Below are 22,095 nucleotides of genomic sequence, written 5' to 3'. Positions count from 1 at the left end.
TTCATCTCAGTGGTAACCATCTCACCTCTCATGTTCTCAGTTCCTTCAACTGGAAATAGGGGTGTCGGGGTCTTCGATGGGTTGTCTCCCAGTTGTCCAATGCTCCACAGGTCTAAGAATTGACTGGCAGATTTCCTGAAACAACCAGATATTTATTGTGTGCCCCTCCCCGCCCCCCCCCCCCCCCGCACCTCCCCCAGCCACCCCAAAAATAGATGTTAATCCTAAACTCTGTGCCTGTGGCTATAATCCCATTTGGGAATAGGCTGCCTTTGTTATGTTAATGACACAGGGCTGGGATGCTCACTGCCAGGAAGTGGATGCCCACTCATACTTGAACAGCCCCTCGGGCAGCCAGGAACTCTCTGTGGGAGGAGACAGCCTTTCTCCCGTGGAGAGGCTGCCGGTGCCCAACTTCTGACCTTGTGGATCACAGCCCAGTGCGTAACCAGTGTGTAAGCACTGCACCACTAGGGCTCCCTAGGGCGTGTTTTTAGTCACTGCCCTGCAGGAGAAAGACCGGGCTTTCTACTCCCGTAAACAGCTACAGGCTCCGAAACCCACCCGGGGTCGCCCTGGCGTCAGCATGGCTGGGCTCGGTGGCGGTGAGAGAGAGTTGTTTGTTCAGTGCTTTGGCGTTTCTTCCTGACAAGCAGTGCTGGGCGGGGCAGAAGACACCGCCTGCTGCTGCTGCCCTGTCCTCACAATCTAGGTCACTTTGGAGCCCATTGTGGCAGCGGGCAGGGGGCAATCTAGCTGGTCCAGGGTCTTCCTCGTTTCTGCTGCCGCTCTACTGTACCAAGCCTGATGTTTTCTTCACGTGCATATGAAGCAACCAAAATGCCCTGGCTCGGATGAGGCACCCCACTGGCGTTGGGTTGTCTATGAAGTTTCACAACATTGCCCCTGTAGTCTCCACAGCACTCACGGATGGATCTGCGGCAGAGTAAATAAATGCACCATTACCCTCTGTCAAACCTGTATATATTTGTGGGCACACTCCTCCCCTCCCCATCCCCCCCACCCTCTCCCCATGCCCCTCCCCCCTCACACACCTGTCCAGCTTGCAGGTCTGTCCCAGCATCTACTCACAGCCACACTGTTGCAGGACCCTGGTCGCCTCCCAGAGCCTTCCCCTGCCTCCATCATTTCTTCCCAACCTCCTTCTTATGGAATAATGTCTCCCCCTTCATTCAAGTTAACACTTGTCTGTCCTCCGGTCCCTGACGGCCCCCTTCTCCCTTCTCCTCGCACCACTGACAACCACCGAAAAACCCTTATTTTCATGTGAAAACCCTTTCTTGGCTTTTTAAAACAGTGGTCTCGTACAGTATTTGTCCCTCAGGATCGACTGATGTCACTCGGCGTCTCACAGGCTCATTGCTCACCGTTAACATTCCATTGAGTGTGCACCAAAACGGACTCATCCTTTCTTCCACTCACGCCACTTCGGCCGTCTGTCTTTCTGCTGTTGTGAATGGTGCCATGATGAACATGGGTGTGCATTTACCTATGAATAAGTCAGAGCTGTTCTTTCTCTAGAACCTATACCGAGTGGGGGGATTACTGGATCATGTGGTATTTCTATTTCCCCCAATCTTAAAATAGTTTTATTGGCACAAAATCCACACATCGTACTGTTCAGTAGTTCAGTCCTATCAAAGAGAGTTGTACAATCATGACCACAATCATTTTAGAGCGTTTTCTTTTTTCTTGCACTCTTTGTAGTAGCCCGCCCTTTCCCTCTAAGCTACCTTGTTTGTACCTTCAAGACACCATTACTCCAGCTCCTGTCTCCGTAGATTTGCCTGTCCTGGACTTCATGTAGAGAAAAGCATTCAATAAAACAATAGGAAAGTAAAACAGAAAAACCTCAATCAAAAAGAAAAGTAGAAAACATTAAAAGCTAGGACACATTTAAAATGGGGCCAAAGGGAAGATCAAATCATAAGGTTTTCATTTTTATGCTAACTAAAAACCGAAAAACTCACTGCCATTGAGTCAATGACAGGACACAGTGACCCCATAGGACAGGGTCGAGTTGGCCCTTTGGGTTCCGAGACTGGAACTGTTGTGGGGGAGCAGACATCCCCATCTTTCTCCACAGGGATTGGTGGTTTCAAACTGCTGGTCTTGTGGATCGCAGCCCAGCTAACAGCCACGGTGCCAGCAGGGCTCCGCTCAGCTCACTCTCTCTGCAGCAGCCCACTTCCCAGTGTACCCTGCATGCTGGCAAAGCTGCTCACATCCTGGTCTATGGTCAGGGGATTCACCGGAGGGAGGCTTATTCCCACACTGCTCCACAGCGGTGGCACCACTGGACAGTTGTACTGCAATGGATGGGGATTCCCGTCGCATCGCCCACCTGCCGGCAATTGTTGCTTTCTGGTTTCTTTCTAACTCTGTGCTAGTGCTGGGGTGCGGTGGTGTCTCACTGCTGTTTGGATTTGCATCTCAAAGGGCTGATGATCGTTAGCATGGCTTCGTGTGTTTGCTGAAACTTGAGTATTTTCTTTGGGTGAGGTGTCTGTTCATGTCCTCTGCCCATTTTTAAATTGGATTAGTTTCCTTTTCTTGTTTGGGCGGTGCTGGAGTTTTCTGTACATGTTAGAGATGAGGCCCTTGTCTACCAAGTCATTGACAGAAATGCTTTCCCAGTCTGTGGGCTGGGAAATCTTTCGATGCACCGAAGCATCTGTGTTGCGGAGGCCCCTCTCATCTGACAGTGCCAGTCTCAGGAGCCCACAGGGCAGTTCTACAGTGTCCCATAGGGTCGCCAGGAGTCGGCATCAGCTCGACGGCAGGGAGTTCGGTTTGGTGTCTTATCTCTTGTAAGTCGTATATTTTCCTAGTTTACTTCTCAGAGCTCTCTCGGTTAGTGTGAAGGAACCCAATGGATTTTTCTATGTTCATCCTGTACCCTACCGCTTTGCCGAATGTTTCTGTCAGGTCCAACAATTTTCTTAAAGGTTCTTTGGGATTTTCTACGTATCTGATCATATCATCTTCAATGAAAGAGAGTTTTGTGTCTTCTTTGACGATTTGGATGCCTTTAATTTCCCTCTTTTGCCTGACAGATCTAGCTAAGTCTTCCAGCACAATATTGAATAGGGATGGCAATGAAGGACACCCTTGTTGGCTTCCCTCCACTGAGAATAGTACTGATGTTTGTTTTATCATATTTATTCTGCAGAGGGATTTATCTTTTATCCCTCTTTTGTTGTGTGTCTTTATCAGAAATGGGGATTGGAACTTGTCAAGTGCCTTTTTCTTCATCAATTGATGCGATTATATGGCTCTTTCCCTTTGTTTCATTTACAAGACAGATTATGCTTAATTGTTTTTCTAATGCTGAGCCATCCTTGCATTCCTGGTATGAATCCCATCTAGTCATCGGGTATTGTTATTTTGCTGTATTCTTGGACCCGATTGGCTAGCTTTATTGACCATTTTTCGTCTGCACTCATGTAGGATACCAGCTTCTGCCCAGTTTGGGTGTCAGGGTTATACTGGCTTCATAAAACGCATTTGGCATTTCTCCAATCGTTTCCATGTTCTGGAATAGTCTTAGTAGAATTGGCACCAGCTCTTCTTTGAATGTTTGAAAGAATCCACCAGTGAAGTCCTCTGGGCCAGACTTTTTTGGGTTGTGGTTAGGAGTTTTTTTAATGATTGATCAATTTCTTCTTTGTTATGAGTCTGTTCAGGTTTTCTACTTCATTCCGTGTTCGTTGAAGTTGGTAGTATGTTTTTGGAAGTTTACCCATCTATTCTAGGTTTTAGATTTGTTGGACTACAACATCGTGTTCTATTATTAACCCTTTAAAAAATGTCAGTGGATTCTATCGGGCCACCAGCCATTTACCCCAAATTTTGTCCGGGGAACTCCTGTAGCTCCTGTGTGTTCTGGACACGTCTGAGTGCGTCCTTGCTTTCTGGAGTATCAAATGCTTCTGGATTCAGCTGCTGCTGTTCTTGCCCAATTCTTTCAGGAGCCTGGCATTTTATAGGAGGAAAGGGTCCTTAGAAAACAAAACATGAATGCTAGTGTGGTCATTGCTATTGGGATGCTGTTGCTTTCCAAGTCCTTCGGTCATTGAAAAAACAACAACCTGGCAATGGGAGCAAGCGCTTTTTGTCAGGTGCTGTGCTATGCTGTTCAAATGCATCGTTTGCTTTCGTCCTCAACCTCCCCCATGAGGTGGAACCTGTTGTTACTGCCATTAATAATTACTGCAGTTAGAGTCCAGGCGTGCCTGGCCCCAGCATTTAGTCTCCTATCGTCTTAGAATAAAGAATGGTGAGACTTTGTCTTCTATCCTTTGGACCTGCAGTCAGCAGAGACCAGTCCCTGGAAAAGGACATCACACTTGATAAAGCAGAAGGGCAATGAAGAAGAAGACATTCGGCAAGGTGGATTGACACAGTGGCTTCACCAATGGGCTCAAACACAGCAACACTGGGAGGCCGGTGCAGGCCCAGGAGTGCTTTCTTCTGCTATTCGCAAGTTGCTACGGGTTGGAACTGATTTGCCGTCACCTAGCACCAACAACCCCAACCACCACCACAGCTTGAGATCCTCCTAGGACGGACTGCCTTGCATCACATCACGATCAAGCAGCTCACCGCAATGCACCAAGACTGATGTTCCCACGATGTCACTTCTGACTCCAGGCCACCCCATGATGTCCAGTCCTGTGCCATCCCCACGATCAGCTGTGCGTCAGACCATTGGGATCCACGAGGTTTTCAATAATGGATTTCCTGCAGTAGATCAGCAGGCTTTCCCCCCTAATCTGGTGTTTCGAGGGTTAGGCGTTTGGCTGCTCACCAGAAAGTCTGTCATTTGAACCCACCATCCCTTCCGTAGCTCAGCTGGAACCTGTCCTGCATCCTAGCAGCAGGTAGGCCTCTACAAGACAGACGATGGCTACACATGAGGTACACTGACCAAGACTTGATCCCAGGTACAGAGGGAGAAGACTGAGACTGGGGGGTAAGTGGTGTTCCTTGTAGGAAATAGAGGTAGAAATTGGGTTGGGGTATCCCAGACTTGAAGCTCTCCCAGACTTGAAGCTCTACCCTTGTCTCCCCAAGTCTTTGTGCCTTCCCCACTGGGGCTGAGACCAACTGGAGAAAGGTGACTGGGCAGAGCACACAACTATTCAGGGCCCCCAGCTCTCCGGCCCTCCCCCCTCCCCCGTGGAATGCGTGGGCAGAGCTGAGGGGATGGGAGGAGCCAGGACTATCTGGCCACATTGCCTTATCCATATCAGAAGCCTGCATGTGGGACAGCTGGCCTCAGGCAGGCTTTTGAGCTCTGCGTAGCAGGGCCCAGTGGCCTGATGGGACCTCTGGGGAAGACAGAAGTTTCTCAGGCCATCTCTCTGGAGCTGCTCCGGAGGTCTGGAGATGCCCAGATCTGGGTCAGGGAGACAGGAAGGGCCTGCAGAGCCAGCCGTGAGTGAGCACAGAACACTTGAGCCCACATGGTCACGTGGTCTCGAATCTCATCTCCATCCCTCTCCTGTAAGACTTTGGGTGAGTTGTTGCTAGCCGCCGTCCAGTCGATGCTGACCAATGGCCCCCTGTGTGGGCAGAGTAGAACTGGCCCGTGGACTTTGCAGCGGCCGTGACCTTTCAGAAGCCGATTGCCTGGTCTGTCCTAATGCATCTCTGAGAGGGTTTGAACCTCCGACCTCTCAGCTAGTGGTCGAACTCTCAGCCAGCTACACCCCCCAGGGTCAGTTACTTCCTGAAGTTACTAAGCCTCGGTGACATCACCTGAAACATGGGCATATTAGTAGTGAATTGCTCAGGCATATCCGCAGGTCTGTGAAACTTACTGCAGACTCCAGATGGAAGCCCACCCTGGGTCATGTGAAAACCAAAACTCCATTGAATGAAGCACGGTGGCTTGACGGACTGACTACCTGCTGGGCCGACTGCAAGGTCAAGGTTCCAAAGCCACCGCTGCTCTGCCGGAGAAAGACGCGGCTTTCTATTCCCAGGAAGAGTGAAAGTCTTGGGAACCCAGGAGTCAGAAGGAGTCTGCGGCAGCGAGTCCCGATCCAGTGGTGACCCGTCCCGTCGGATCACTGGGGGATTGAGATAGACCATAAAACTCTCCGCTGGACGCCTGATACACTGTGCTGGCTGAAGCTGCCTTGTTCGATTATGACTTCCTTAAAGAAAACCCAAGAGGAACTGGAAGTCTTTGGCTTATGGAGTCGCCGGAGAATAGTAAACATCCCACCGGCTGCTGGAAGAGCAAACAGATCATCTTGGAAGTAGTGGGGCCAGGAAACCCCTTAGATGCCGGCACGCGGAGACTTTGTCTCACAGACTTGGGACGTGTCATCAGGAGGGACAAGTCCCTGGAGAAGGACACCCAGCTTGGACAGCAGAGGGGCAGCGAAGAAGAGGAAGGTCCTCAAGGAGATGGGTGGACGCCGTGGACGCAGCAATGGGCTCAGGCACAGGAACAACCGTGAGGATGGGGCAGGACCAGGCAGTGTCCCCCTGTTGTGCGTGAGGTCGCCCTGGGTCTGAAGTGACTCGATAGCACCAACAACCAGCATGTGAGGAAACGCAGACAAGCCACCGCAGTGACGCTAAGTGCTTTTGGGGGACAGTGACAGGTTTCCTGGAGAGATCACTGGTGTATGTGGGACCATTGCCCAGTTCACCCTGTTGGTGCCTGTACCCCTCTTTGTAAGCTGAAGAAGATGAGGCTCTGGGCACCCTGTACCCGCAGGCCCTGCCCCTGAGGGGTCCTTTGGAGCGCTGGCCACCCAGTGTCCCGTCCATGTTGTGGTGCGTGGTTGCGACTGGTCCAGATAAAGGGGTCTGTCCTTAGCTGCTGCCCTTAAACATGAGAGAAAACCATGTGGGAGCCGATGCCCCCAGAGCTGATGTTAGATGCCAGCCTCCTAACCAGCCTGGCATTTCCTAGTGCCTCCTCTTGCCCCTGGTGTTTTGTTTTTGGAAAGAGGGTAAGCGAACCTGTGGCACAGAACAGGTGACCTCCAGGGGTGACCTGGCACCAGGGGGTTGGGGGCTGGCACAGTACAAAGGGCAGATTGGCCTGGGTGAAAATGCTGCTGTTCTGGGTTCCTGAGCCTGGACTCCCACCTGAGATTGGAACACCTGACGTTGTGGTGACCCAGAGGTGGGCTTAACAGGTGAAGTCTGGCCTCAGAGGGTGGCAAGCTTGCCAACTGCAAACCGCAGAAGTATCTGGCATCTGGGGACCCCAGGACTCCAATCCCTAGGTCTCCAAGGACCCCCATCCCTGGGGACCCCAGGGCTCCCACTCTGGGGCCCACTCCCACCCCTGGGGAAGGGGCCAACCCCACGGCAGGGCAGTGAGTCTCGGAGGTCAGAGAGTGCTCAGCCCGCCCCCCCAACATGGGGGTTGCCAGGGTGAAGGTGAGGGTCGCTGTTTTTCCCAACTCTGTGTGGTTCTGGAAATATGGCCCTGGTTCTGAGACCCAAGCCCCGTGTGACCCGGACCCTATGCCCTGTACACTACCTCTTTGGTCCTCCCGATGCCTGACCCATATAAAAACTGCCGGCCAGCCCACCTGGAAATTCGGTGCCAAGCGCGTCAGTAATTTAGGAAGATGGCCATTTCACAAATTTTAATATTAAACAATGTAGTATTAGCCAGGACCTCAACATTTCTTTTTTTGTCTCCCCTCCCCAAAGCTCAAAAGTATCCCTTTTTCTTTGAAGATCCCCTAACAAGACTAAGCTAGGTGTGTGACTGAGTGACCTTGTCTGCTCCAAAGGCTCACCCCCCTGGCCTGGGATTAGCCCTGCGTGTGTGAAGGGAGCCCTGCTTGTATCATTCCCATGCTCCCTGTGCGTGGACCTGACTGGGTGCTGCCCTTCTGGCAGCCCGTGCCGTTGTTGCTGTGTACTGTGCTGTAGTTCTCGGGGCTCATGATGGTGTTCCCCTGGTTCAGGACAGCCCCATGCCCGTGGGCCCCCCACAGTCCCCACGACCACCTGTGCATAGAACTCTTGTGATCCGTAGTGTTTTCATCGGCCAATCTCAGAACCAGGTGGCCAGGCCTTTCTTCCTGGTCTTAGTCTAGAAATCTGCTCAGCACCACAGTCACGCACTAGCCTCCATTGACAGATGGGAGGAGGCTGTGCCTGGGGTGCCCGGGCCAGGACACAAACCCGGGGCTCCTGCTGGAAGGTGAGGGTCCTACCACTCACCCACACTGTCCCCGCTGTCTCCTCCGTGAGGGAGTGTGGGGGACTGTGTTAGGCCAGGATGACTAGAGAAACAAATCCAGAGACACTCGTATGTGTAAGAAAGAGCTTTCTATCAAAGAGTCATTGTACATCCAGAAAACGTCCCAGCCCAGTGCAACCCAAGTCCATAAGTCCGATACTAGTCCGTAAATCCCTCTTCAGACTCATGCAGCCACACGCAGTGATGAAGAATGCGGAAAGTTCACAGGCCGGTGGGTGCAAAGTCTGGTAGATTCTATGGCGGCGGAAGCATCTCCAGGGCTCTGGCTGCCATCAGTGTGTCGCCTCAACAGAAAGTTGAAACAGGGAGAGAGAGTAGCTGCCTCAGAGAGCCACTGAACTCCATCACCCTTCAGTCAAGCTGTGACCTGATTGGCAGGCGAAACTCCACCCACAGGTTCCTACGGGAGCCATGTCGGCACAGTAAAACCTGTCACGGGGACCCAGGGGAGTGGTGCTCAAGTTGCCTGGACTTGTCAACCGTGACACTGCAGCAGGATGACCAGCCTTCAGTGTCCACTCTGGAAGCGAAAGCCATGGCGACGAACAGAAACAGACAATCACAGAAATGGGTACAAGTCGACTGGGTATTGTGGTCGGGTGCCAGAAAGCTGACTCCGACTCCCAGTGAGCCCTCACTGCAGGGGAGGACCACCCCACGGGGCTCACAGCCTGTCATCCTTCTGCAAGCAGGTGGCTAGCTCATCCTTCAGAGAAGCGGCTGGTGGGCTTGAACCTTGGACCTTTGGGTTACTGGCCGAGTGCTCGACCATTGTGCCAACAGGCTCCTTAGACAGAACGCATGGTTTATACATCAGCACAGCATTTCACTAAGGGAGTCAGGAAGCTTCTGAAGGTGAGGGACTTCCATAGGCCCTTCTATCCCATGCTCCTGTGCATTGCCAAGGGAACGGGGCCGGAGCAATGTTTGCTTGTCACTGTGCTTGAATTATGTCACTTCCAGGGAGTCCCTTTTTCTGCAAACCAAGTTGACTCTGACTCAACGCGACCCTGTTGGCCAGAGAAGACCTGCCCCTCAGTGTCTCCAAGCCTGTCATCTCTGTGGACACACCGGCCTCATCATTCTCCTGCCAAACAGCTGGGGATGCCACCCGCCTGCCTCCCAGCCAGCAGCCGAGCTCAGCCACTCCTCAAAGCTGGCCACGCACGGTGATCCTTCCAGTGGCCCAATGCCTGAAGCAAAGTGACCCCTACCAAGGAGCCCTGGTGGCACAGCGAGGTATATGCTGGGCTTCCAGCCTCAAGATCAGCAGTTCGAATCCACCAGCCGCTCCACAGGAGAAAGAGGAGGCTGTCTGTTCCTGTGAAGAGCAACAGCCTCAGGACCCCCAGAGAGCAGTTTGGCCCTCCTGTAGGGCTGCTATGAGTCAGGACCGACTCAATGGCCATGGGGTTGGTTTGTAAGATGCCCACCAGGCTACTGCCGGACCTGAAGGTACCTTTGCGAACCTGTTTTCTCAGGGCCCAAGGTTCAAAGACCACTGCAGGGGACAATGGCCTGATTGGGTCACCCCCACCTCCATGGACCCCCCACATCCAGATCCAGGAGAAACAAAACAGCTTCTCTTCACAAAGAGATGAAACAATGTACAACGTCCCCCCCAAACATGCTCCTGGCGGGAAGGGAGCTCATGAAGGTGCCAGAGCAAACTGCTCTGCACGGCTGTCAACAGACAGGTTTTTGGTCAGAGGTATCCAGACCCTTCTTCCAAGACTCCTCTGGGTGGACTCAATCCTCCACCAGAGTGTGTTCATTGTTGGCACCAGCCAGGGGCTCCCAGGGCAGGAGAATGGAGTGGGAGTGTCAGTGCAGCCCAACAGTTCACGGGCTCGGTTATAAACAGGTTGCGGATGAACACACCTAATGCCCATCGGTGGAAGAATGGATAGACAAACCATGGTGCAGGCCACGCTGGACTACTATGCACCGCTGAAGAATAACAGCGAAGCCATGGGACCCCTCATGACATGGACAGATGTGAGATGAAGCTAGCCGATCACAAAAGGACTGGTTCAGTGAGAAAGTGTTAACAGACAAACTCACTGCCATCCAGTCCATGCTGACTTACAGCAATCCCATAGGACAGGGTGGAACTGCCCCTGTGGGTTTCTGAGACTGCAGCTCTTCACGGGAGTAGAAAGTCCTGACTTCCTCCCAAGGAATGGGAATATATATATAAAATCTCAAGAGAAAGAAATCAGATCACAGAAACAGACTTTGATGGTGACTGGGGGCAGGAGGGAAAGCAGTAGACTAGAGGGCCACACACGTGTGGACTTGGGGAGCAGCGGAGATGCTACTCTTCTCCAAGAGGGACAAGAGATAAAAGTGTTGCATAGGACAAGGTACTGGGCAGGGGGGGGGGGGTTGGGTTTAATAAGCTGTTCAATAAAAATGATGATCTAAATGCAACCCCACACCTAATCCTGGTGGAGTAGTGGTGACGCGTTGGGCTGCAGTCCTCAAGGTCAGCAGTTTGAAACCACCACCACTCCTTGGGAGAAAGGGCTTTCTGGTGCTGTAAACAGTTGCAGTCTCAGACACCCACAGGGCTAGTTCTACCCTGTCCTGTAGGGTCTCTGTGAGTCGGAATCAGCTCAGTGGCAGTAAGAAGACCTAATTCAAGGTTTTTTAAAGTAGGCAGGAGGAGGGTGGGCAGTGTGTCCACCCAGGGCATCAGGGAAGAGTGGACACCAAGGGGATGGGAGTAGGCTGAGAGACTTGTTCCATGAGGCTTCCCTTGACCTTGACAACCTCCATGTTGCCCCTCTTTGACCTTTGACATTCCAGGCCTATCTGTGACCTTCGGCTCCACCCCCGATGGTACATTTCATAAGGGCTGGTGCTCAGACATCTGTTTGCTTACAACCCAGTCCCAAGTGCAAACCGCTCTGCCTTCCTGAGCGGCAGAGGCTCAAGGAGGTGGACTCACAGCTAGGGAGGAGGGTCTCCCCTCCAGCTGAGAAGGCTTCCTGCCTTAACCAAGGGGAAGCTGCCCTCTGCTGGTCCTATTCGGTAGCGCCGTGCCCAGGTTGTCAGCCCTGGGGGCTCGAGGGGGGCAGGCTTGGCAGGAGCATGTGCGGTGTGGTTCAGAGCTTTCATGTTTCAGGGTGCTGCTCCGCCATCATGAGAACCCCTGTGGCTTTGTCCATTCTGACTCAGTGTCCCCATATGACAGAAAACCACCCCCAAGGGTCTCCTCTCCCAGTACCCATAGCCATCAAGTCAATTCCCACGCACAAGGACCCTGTACGATAAGGTGGAACAGGCCCCAGTGGGTTTCTGAGACTGCTTCTTACGGGAGCAGACAGTCTCGTCTTTCTCCCACAGGGTGGCTGTTGGTTTTGAACCGCTGACCTTGTGGTTAGTGGCCAAAGCTTAACCCACCAGGCCAGCAGGGATGGGTTTCCACGGAAGCTCACCACCAGACCTTGCTTCTGCAGAGCCTCTGGTGGGTCTGAACCACTGGGCTTTCTGGTTAACCGCAGAGTGCTTAACCATTGTGCCACTCAGGCTCCCCTCTCAAGTCCAGCTATGGACTGTCAAACCTCACAGAAGGTTGAATAGGTGCCGGGGATATGATTTCACCTCGGAAGACAAGAGACAGGAAGGAAAGTACAGTCATCGTGGAACTCTCGACGCTCAAACGCCCCACCAAGGTTTGTAGATTTCCAAATGACTCCTCCACTTCTATGTAACAGACGACTGTCCTTTGGGGTGGGCCTGGGGTGGGGTGGGGTTCTTTCTCCTCGTCTCCCTCACTAAACAGCCTGTGTTGGTGCGAGCGTGCTGTCTGAAGGCGGAAACGCCCTGGCGATGTCACAGTCAGCACTTGGCGCTCACCATAGGGTTTGCCGGAGGCAGGAAGCCGTGGCTACCTGCCCCCCTGCAGTGTTTTCTTCTGTGAGGCATTGGGCCGGCTCAATGACCCCTTATAACAAAACAGCGTCTGCTTCCGTCAAGATGGCGGCTTGAAGAAACCCCTGGGGCTTCCCTGTCACATGGGGTGCTCTGAGTGGAAATAGACTCAACAGCACCCGGACAACAATCACAGTTTGATAAGAACGCACGTGCGTGCCAATCTGTGGGTATGCTGGGTTATGCGTTGGCCTGCTAACCACAGGTCAGCAGTTCAAACCCACCAGCCGCTGGGTGGGAGAAAGATGAGGCAGTCTGCTCCACACCCTCGGAAATCCTAGGGAGCAGTCCAACTGCCCTGCCCGGTTGCTGTAAGTCAGAATCAACGTGATGGCAGTGAGTTTGTTTTGAAATCCGACATATGTCATATTTGAAGTGTGACAGACGACACTTACAACCATCCTGTATTCAATGGTGTGTGCATTTTAAACTTGGTGCATGCATTAAAATAGATCTATATGCTCATATGTTATGTTTCCAACTGCCAAAGATGACTAAAGGCCAGGTTCAGACACCAAACCCACTGCCATCCAGTTGATTCCGATGCAGAACTCACAAACTCACTGCCGTTGGCTCGATGCTGCCTCAGAGCAACCCCCCTGTGAGTTTCCGAGACTGCCCCTCTTCTTCCGGTCTTTCTCCTGAGAAAACCTCCCTGCACCCGCGTCCTTTCTGTACAACAGAATGAGCGCCAGCTTCCTGGGTGCTAGGGAAGATCACTTTGGTGAGCTCATTTCTATAGAACGCTCAGTGCAGAGGCTGCCGCCAGGGAAGTGCTCAAGGCAGCAGCCGCATCACTCCCTTGCAGCCCCTGGGTGGTGTCACTGGTTCAGGTGCAGAGTTTCTAACCAAAGGCTGGAGTTCGAGGTCACCTAGAGCCTGTGGCGGAAGAAAGGGGTGGCCATGCACTGCCCAAGTATCAGCCACCGAAACCCAGTGGAACTCCAAGACTCTGGCACACATGGAGTTGGGAGTCGCTTGACAGCACGTCTTTGGGGTTGTTGTTTGATCGATGGGAAGGTCCAGGGGTGTGGGTCCAGTGAGGCGCGGGACTCACAGAATCCTCTAGGCTCCACCACTGGGAGGATATAGGAGATGGATGTGTGCGGAGGCCATACAGATGGACTTCTGGTCAGTGAGGAAGAGTGAGTCCACAGAGCTCAGAGTTTACAGGAGCCAGGACCTTACTACCTCGAGACCGGAAGAATTAGATGGTGCCTAGCTGCTACCACCAACCACTCCAATCAATACCAGAAATGGATCCTGATAGAACAGGAGAAAAGTGTGGAACAGAAGCTCAAACTCCTAAAAACAAGCAAAACAGTGCAGACCTACTGGACCCGTGGAGACGGAAAGACCCCCAAAAAACCACCCTGAGATATTCTTTCAACCTTGTAACAAAACTAATCCCTCAGGTCACCTTGTAGCTGAAGAACAGATTGGCTCATAAAACAATGATGATCGCTTGTAAGTACTATGTTCTTTATTTATTTATTTTTCAGTGCCAGGGATTTTAATAGTACTATGTTCTTTAAGAAATTTTTTTAAATCACCTCCATGAGATCCAACGGTCAACAATGACTTTAAAACAAAGACGAGCCTGTAAGGTGGGCAGGGAAACTAGATGGATGAAAATGGTACCACCAGAATGGAAATCACCAGAGTGTTCTCACACCGTGAATAATGCAACCCATGATGCCGAGCGGCACGTGTTGAGGCTGTTGGGTGGGAACCTACCCAGCCATGTGAGCCTTCACCGAAAACACAAATCAAGTATTTTTTTCAAAATTCTGGTCAATGAATTTTGTTGAGCACATAATTCCTTACTGGTGTACAGGCTCTGTGGGGGTCAGCTGTTAAGGATTCATCCTCAAGGTCAAGTATACAGAGATGCATTGTGGGAGGCTTTCCACTGATGTGGTGTCTATGCTCTATCAGTGTAACTATCTATTTGCTTGTTTTGAGCTACTGAAACATTTTTTAAAGTACTTTTCTGTTGAGCTGTAATTAACACGTCATACATTCAGGGGTTCAATCGCAGGAGGATGAGCTGACAGGCATCATCACAGTCAACCTTGGGCCCCCACTTCTTTGATACATTGAGGTTGATTCTCTGTTTCCCCCTCCTCCCTCTCCATGCCCCCAGGGAACCATCCATCCCAGTAGCATCTTTGCATTTCCCTCAATCCCAGTTTCCCTCCACAGATAACGACACATGACTAGGGCAGACACCAAGCAGGGACCCAGTGACCATGGCCATACAAAACTGATTGAGACCTCCATCCCATGGAAAACAGAGAATCTCGAAGATTCAGAAAACATTCCCATGGGATCCGAAGGGAGATCATATTACAAGACGTTACATTCCGGCCTACGTACAGTTGCTGAAAGCCCTTTACAAAGCTCACCCTCCGGTTTGGGGGCTATTGTTGTTTCTAGTCAATGTGCACTGGGGGCTCACCAGAGGCTCACCCCATGTAGACTCTAGACGGATTCTGAGTTACCACCATTGTCCAGTGTGGCCAGAGGGCTCCTTGGAGTCAAGGATGGCCAGACTGTGTCTTACGTACTTTGGACATGTTGGCAGGAGAGTTCCTGGGGAAGGACATCAGGCTTGGGAAAGCAGAGGGGCAGGGAAAAAGAGAAGGGGGATAAATGGGGACAGTGGCCACACCCATGGGCTCAGGCAGAGGAACGACTGTGAGGTTGGCGCAGGACCAGACAGTGTGTGGTTCTGTCGTGCACAGGGGCGCCGTGGGTCGGAAGGACTCAGTGGCACCCCACAACATCAAGTGTCACCCACAGTTTCCTGCAGTTGGTGTGTTTAGAGTTTGGACACTGGTCATCCCCTGTCAGGGGTGGGTCTGATTATTTAGCTACCTTCGGCTCACACAGGCGGGTGTGCTTCTTCTGTGTGGACTTGGCGCCTTCCTCGCCAATCCCTTCTTCTTGTGACAGAGGAGCCCTGTCCGTGTTGGACTGCGCACCCCAGGAAGGACGGTTCAAACCCACCTTCCACTTGGTGGAGAAAGGTACACGGTCGCCTTCCAGAAGGACTGACAGCGTCGGATGCAGCAACGTGGCTGCACGTATCTGGACCGCAGTTCCATGCGCTGGGCATCCATCCTCCCGTGAGCAGACAGCTGGGTGCGGGCCGCAGCCGTCCTGGGCGTCGGGCAACATGCCGCACTGGACATGGGTGCTGGCGTCCCTGTTTCCTTTCAGGTGAAAAGTCGAAGCGCTCCAGACATTGATGTTCATAGCCAGTAACATGTTTCAGGTCAGCCTTTTGCATATGACCCCACCAGCGTGATCCCCTCCGCATTTTATAATGGACAATTAAGCGTCCTTCTAGCTCAGTTCCTCCCTGCGTGCTGCCCCAGGACTTGGCACCGTTTCTGCGTATGCTCACTCTGTGGGCTGGCCCATGCCCACTTGTCCTGGCGACCCAGGGACAGACAGATGGACAGACATGCTGTTCCTGGACGATGGCAACTCTTGACAAGGGAGAACTGTGAGAAGTTCAGGACACCACACACACACATTCATGCAAACACAACACACGCATGCACCACATTGCAAACTCACACACCACATACCACACACATGCCACACACACCACATATACCACATCACACCCATGCAAACATGACACACATATCGCATCACAAACACACCACACACACAGCATATCACACTCAACACACCCATTACACACCCCCAACACACAGCATATCACACACAACAGACACATCACACACACAAACTACATGCACAGGCCACACATGGCAAACACAGCATGCATGCATACCACACACTCATATACACCACCACACAGCACACACCGCTCCCCACACTGCATACTCTGCACACCCAGAGCTTGGGACACATTGCCCTCCCACACAGCTGGCCCCCAGAAGAACCCCTCCCCAGAGAGACCAGCTAATGTACTGCTGAGAAGTGGACATGGGATGGTGGGCCAGGAATATGGATGTCTGCTCCTGACCAGATGCCTGCTGGTGCTGTCACACACACACTTACACTGTGAGAGACAGTGCTGCCTGGAGCCAGGCAGGTCATGGCCCATGGGTCCCTGTGCCCCAGCTCGCTCACCTCCTACCTTTAGATTACTGTAAGAATCAGCCAAGACAGGGCCTGGCTCCCACTAACCACCTAGTAGCCATCCAGTGGGAGCTGACTCCTGCTGACCCTGTGCACCAGAGCAGAGCTGTGCTCTGCCAAGGGCTGATTTTTGGAAAGGAGGTGGCCAGACCTTTCTTCCAAGGCACCTCCGAGTGTCCCTCATCCATCCACCATTAGGTTAGCAGTTGAACACATTAGCAGTAGGTGCCCCAGGGATTCCAAGAAAGGGCACTACTAAAACCCACACCCACTGCCATCGAGTCGGTGCTGACTCACAGCGACCCTGCAGGACGCGCAGAACTGCCCTGAGTCTGGGGTTTCCCGGACTGTTACTTCACGGGAACAGAAAGCTCCGTCTCTCTCCTGCAGGGTGGCTGGTGGTTTCAAACCCCAGCCTTGCTGGCAGCAGCCCACGTGTTAAGCACTGTGCACCCAGCCCAGGGCGCCTTTCTGCTGTGGTAGACAACCGCACACTGCACAAGCCTGGCCGCCTTGCGCACGTTTCCTGGTTGCTGTGTTGTTGGTGTTTGGGGCCACTGAGCCAGCTCCTGCTCATGATGGCCTTATAAAACAGAGCCCAATCAATGGCCACAGAGGATTTTCTAGACTGAAGTCTCTGCAGAGGCAGATCATCTGTCTTGACTTTTTCCTGCAGGGCCTCTGAACTGCCAGCCTTCCTGAACAGGTACACCAGCAGGGATCCCTTTGGCTAGTTTCCCAAACCAAACTCATTGCCATCGAGTTGATGCTGATTCACAGCGACCCTGTAAAATAGGGGAGAGCTTCCCCTGTGGGTTTCTGAGACCGAAACGCTTCATGGGAGTAGGAAGTCCCGTATTTCTCCTGAGGAGCGACTGGTGGTTTCAAACTACCAACCTTGCAGTTAGCCACCCAAAGAGTAACACCCTATGCCATCACGGTTCCTAGTTTGGCTAGTTTAGGAATAAAAGCAAACAGACAGAAAGATAAAAATAAAAAACCAGCAGAGAGGCAGAGGAACAGCCTGGGGTCTCACCCCATTAGGGGAGAGGGGGGTTCTTTGTTGTGCTTTGAGGCCCTAGAGGTGTTGGGCGTGTCTTCAGCCAACCACCTCTGAGAAATGAAAGGCTCTCAGAAGGCAGCCATCAGATTCGGGAAGATGGACTCCACGCTCTGTGGAAGGACATCTGCACCTTCCCGTGTCGACTCCGAGCCTTCTGACTACAAGAAAGCAAATTTCTGTTTGTGGAAGCTACCCCTTTTGGTATTTCTATTAGGGCACCACTCGGAGGCCAGCTGGGTGGCACAGCGGTTACACGTTGGTCTGTTAACCACAAGGTCAGCAGTTCAGGGTCCAATCATTGGCTACAACGGCTCACTGAGCTCAGAGAAAAGGCCATTCTCAGTCTAGCTGTCTGGATCCAATCACCAAGTGACAGCAGCAGAGAAGCCCAGGCAATCTGAGGCAAGGTCTGTCCCCGGGCCAGCCCCGGGTGCTTGGTCGTGGATTGGATGTTGGGATCCATATGGTTTTCATTGGCTGGTTTTCTGATGGAGGTTCACCAGGCCTTTCTTCCTCTGCTGCTTGGACTGGAGATTCTGTCAGAGCGACATTTCAGCCTCCACTGACACATGGGAGGTGGCTGCACACCCAGTGCACTGACTGGGAGTCCAACTCGGGTCTCTAGGGAAGGTGAGACTCCTACCACTGAACCACCACTAGGGCATGCATGTCAGGGTAACCTGAAGACATCGTGAGAGGTTCTCTCTTCTGTGTCACAAGTCCCAGCGATGGACATCCTTATTAAAAACTTGTCCCTTGGGGTGAGGTCCTGTGTTCTTTTCTGATATTGCCCGTTTAATTTTGTATTTGCCTCTATGTATTTTTTTCTGGATAGAGGGCCATCAATTTTATAGGATTCTCAAAAGGTACAAGCCTGACATCTCTAAGGAATCACTGCCCTCGATGGAATTAAACCGATTAAGCTTTATCAGGTTGTGTTGTTGAATTAGCTTGAACATGCCCAGTCCTTATTCTGTCCTTGTTTCTTGGCTACATATACAGGGACCATGGCGGATTTATCAAATGTGCTGCTGAAAACAGGAGCCCTGCTGGCCCAGGGGTTGCTCTGTGGGCTGCTAACTGCACGGTCCACAGTTTGAAACCACTAGCTACTCCAAGGAAGAAAGAGGAGGCTTTCTACTTCCCTAGAAGTACAGCCTCAGAAACCCACAGGGGCAATTCTTTTCTGTCCTACAGGGTCGTTCTGAGTCCGCAATGACCCAATGGCAGTGAGCTGGGTTTTGGTTTGTTGTTGAAGTTATCCAGTGCTACACAGAATGGCATGTCTTCCTCCATTTTCTACTAATGTACGTTGTTTGGGACCATCGGGTTGGCTCAGAAGCATAGCGACTGTGTGTACAGAGAATGAGCCATTGCCCGGGCTGTACCACCCTCATAGCCATTGTTGAGTGTGAGCTCCTTGTTGCAGCCCAGCTGTCTGGGCCAATCCAGCTGTCTCGTAAAAGGGCTTCTTCTTTTTCATGGGTTCTCTACGTCCATGTCTTTGCACATTTCACCCTCATATTGTACTTTGCCTTCCTGTGTTGTCCTTTGTAATCTGTTCAGCTCTTTTATTTCACCACTTCTCTCTCTCTTTTCTTTCTTCTTTCTTTCTTCCTTCCTTCCTTCCTTCCTTCCTTCCTTCCTTCCTTCCTTCCTTCCTTCCTTCCTTCCTTCCTTCCTTTCTTTCTTTCTTTCTTTCCACACTGGTTCCTCTGCATTCAGGAGCACGCCCCAGAGTCTCCTCTGGCATCTGCGTGTTCGTTCTTGCCTCTCTTTAAAGCGACGTTGTGCCTTCTTCATCTACGGTGTCCTAGATGCCATCCCACAGCTCGTCTGGTCGTACGTCCTTAGTGCTCGGCATGCCACATCTATTCTTGAGATCTATTCTCTGAATTGGGATCGGATAGACTCAAGGTTGTATGTTGGCTCCCATGGGCTTGTTAATTGCCGTCAGCATGAATTGGAACTTGCTTCTGAGCAATGGATGGTCTGCTCCATGACCTTGAGCTCCTCGCTGTCTCCTCCACACCTTTAGTCACTTGATCCCTGCACATTAGATCCACTGATGTCCATGTGCACAGTTGTCTCGATCGATCTTGTTGAAAGTGTTTGCAAGGACTCCGTCTCGCCGTCTTATCAGATCCTGCCCTGCGCCTCCTGGCACCCTGGCTGTTATCGCCCACTGACTTTCCAGTCACCAGCCGTGATCGATGCATTGTGATTGCCCGTCTGGTCCCCTTGAGAGTGCAGACGTTCCTGGAACTCCTCGATTTCTCCCTCACTAGATCAGGCTGGCACATACCCCTAAGGAACAGTCCTTTGACCTGGTTTTCGTCGTCGACGTCTGGCTGGTGCTCGTCCACGTCAGCTCACTCATGTCGAGGACACTGACCTCCATGCGGTACGTGTAAGCTCCGAGGACTCCCGATATTCCCAGATTCATATTCCGTACCTTCCGCACGCCGATCACAGTGGGTGCTTGCAGCTGTTTGTTCTCATTTGGCGTCGAGCCCCTGAGACAGCGACTGCAGAGTATGCCACACTGTACCTGCTGCTGCAGAGCCCCTCCCTGCAAGGCGCGTGGTGCACAGGAGGATGTCTCAGAGGTGCCCCCCACACGTGGGGTGCTGGTTGTACCCCATCCCCGCTGCCATCGCATAGACTCATGGGGAACCTGTGGTGAAGGTCTGTGGGGGGCGTCGCCCCTCTGATTCATCACCCCTTCCACTGGGACGTGTGTGTTTCACATCAACACACATGCAACATGGGTGTGTCTTAGCCGTCCACAGCGGAACCGCTTTTAAAGGCAACTGTCGCATTAACGATTAAACGCAAACAACGTGCCTGCCAGTTTAGCCGAATGAGATGAACCGGACTCTAAAACTTTTAGTGGACATGGGGTACTAAGGAGCCCTGGTGGCGCTCTGGGTTAGGCAATGGGCTAACTGAAAAGGTTGTTGGTTCAAACACACCAGCTGCACCGAGGGAGAAAGAGGAGGCTGTGAGTTCCCATAAAGATCCCCAGCCTCAGAAAGCCCCGTCTGAGTTGACTCAGTGGTAGTGGGTTTGGGGGGTGGGTGAGGACAGTAAGGGTGATACGGCATGCCACATTTCTACAAAAGGAATGTTCTACAACCGAGAACTTGAGCTTAGTTGCGCAGTTCCCATAGGGCGTCTGAGGGGTACGTCTTTATGGGAGTAAGCAGCCCCAGCTTTCTGTCTCAGAGTGGCTGGTGGGTTTGAACTGTGGTCCGTTGCTTCGCCCACTGTGTTGCAGTGCTGAACCCACCACCCCACCTCGATGCCTATGAATTACGTAAACACCCTGCTAATGAATGGCTGGTGGAAGACGGGCAGGTCTTTCAGTTTCCCTCTGAATCTTGGAGCATGGGACTTGTCTGGTATCCCACTGCAAGAAGCCCAGGCTCACTGCCTTTGAGTTGGTGCCGGCTCCTAGGACAGGGCAGAAGCGGCCCTGGGAGTTTCAGAGATGGTAACTCTTTGTGGGAGTGGAAAGCCTCGTTTTTCTCCTGTGGAGCAGCTGGTGGTTTCAAACTGCTGGTTTTGAGGTTCGTCGTTCTATGTACAACCACTACAATACTAGGGCTCCCGACCTGAATACATAGTCTAGCATCTGCAGGTTGTTGATGACGCTTTTAGTTTCTGTTTTGGTATCTCTTCTTTTTTGGTCTGTGGCTTATGTGTTGGGCTGGGATCTGCAAGGTTAGCAGTTCAAAACCACCAGCTACTCCTCAGGAGAGAAGATGCAACTTTATGCTTCCGTAAGGAGCTGTAGTCTCAGAAACTCACAGGGGCAGTTGTACTGTGTCCTGTCGGGTCGCTGTGTGTCGGCATTGACTCGATGGCAGTGAGGTGCTTTCTTTTGTTTCCTTGGCGTCTGTCAGCAGGATTTCTGAGGAGCTTCTAGAATCTGGGTGCACGACTCTGCATCAGCTATCAGTGCTGCAGCACGCCCTCCCGGCGGCTGGGAAGAGAGGCAGCGTAAGGCTCAGTCCCGCCTGCACATGCTGTAAGAACTGCTCGTCTGTGTCAGTCTGGGTGCTTCAGAGAAACACATCCACGGAAACTCATGTAAGAGAGAGAGTTTTATATAAAGGCTAAGTGCACATCAAGAAAACATCCCAACCCAGTGCTGCCCAAGTCCAACATTAACCCATATTTCCAACACCAATCCACAAAGTGCTCTTCCATTTCACAAAACACACACAGTGATGCCGACTGCAGGAGGAAAGCTGAGTCAGTGAATGTGTAAACATTTCAGCGCTGGCAGGGGTCTCCACACGGCTGCTCCAGCACCCAGGGCTGCATCAGGGTAGGTCCATGTGGCTTCTCCTCAGTGATGTCTTGCAGGAAGTGAGCCTTGCCTGCTGAAGCAGGAAACTGGCTAAGGCAGCTGCACCCTGGTCAGACCATCAGAAAGCAAGAGACCTGAGAACTCAAAAGGAGAGGCTCACTGAGCCATTTAGCTCTCCGCCTTTTAATTAATGCCACATGTGTTTATCGGCCAGGTTGGCACAATAAACTAACTACCTCACCATCTCAGGAGAAGCAGCCAATTGTGCAGAGCAACTGAAAAAAAAACTAACAAAACCCAGAACAAACATAAAATAAATGACTTCTGGGTATTGGTATAGCAAGGAAGGGTAAGGCCAGGGCACTCCACCCCCACCCCCACCCC

Source organism: Tenrec ecaudatus, chromosome 11 (genome assembly GCF_050624435.1).
Source record: "Tenrec ecaudatus isolate mTenEca1 chromosome 11, mTenEca1.hap1, whole genome shotgun sequence".
NCBI lineage: Eukaryota > Metazoa > Chordata > Mammalia > Afrosoricida > Tenrecidae > Tenrec > Tenrec ecaudatus.
This window is presented reverse-complemented; position numbering follows the sequence as displayed.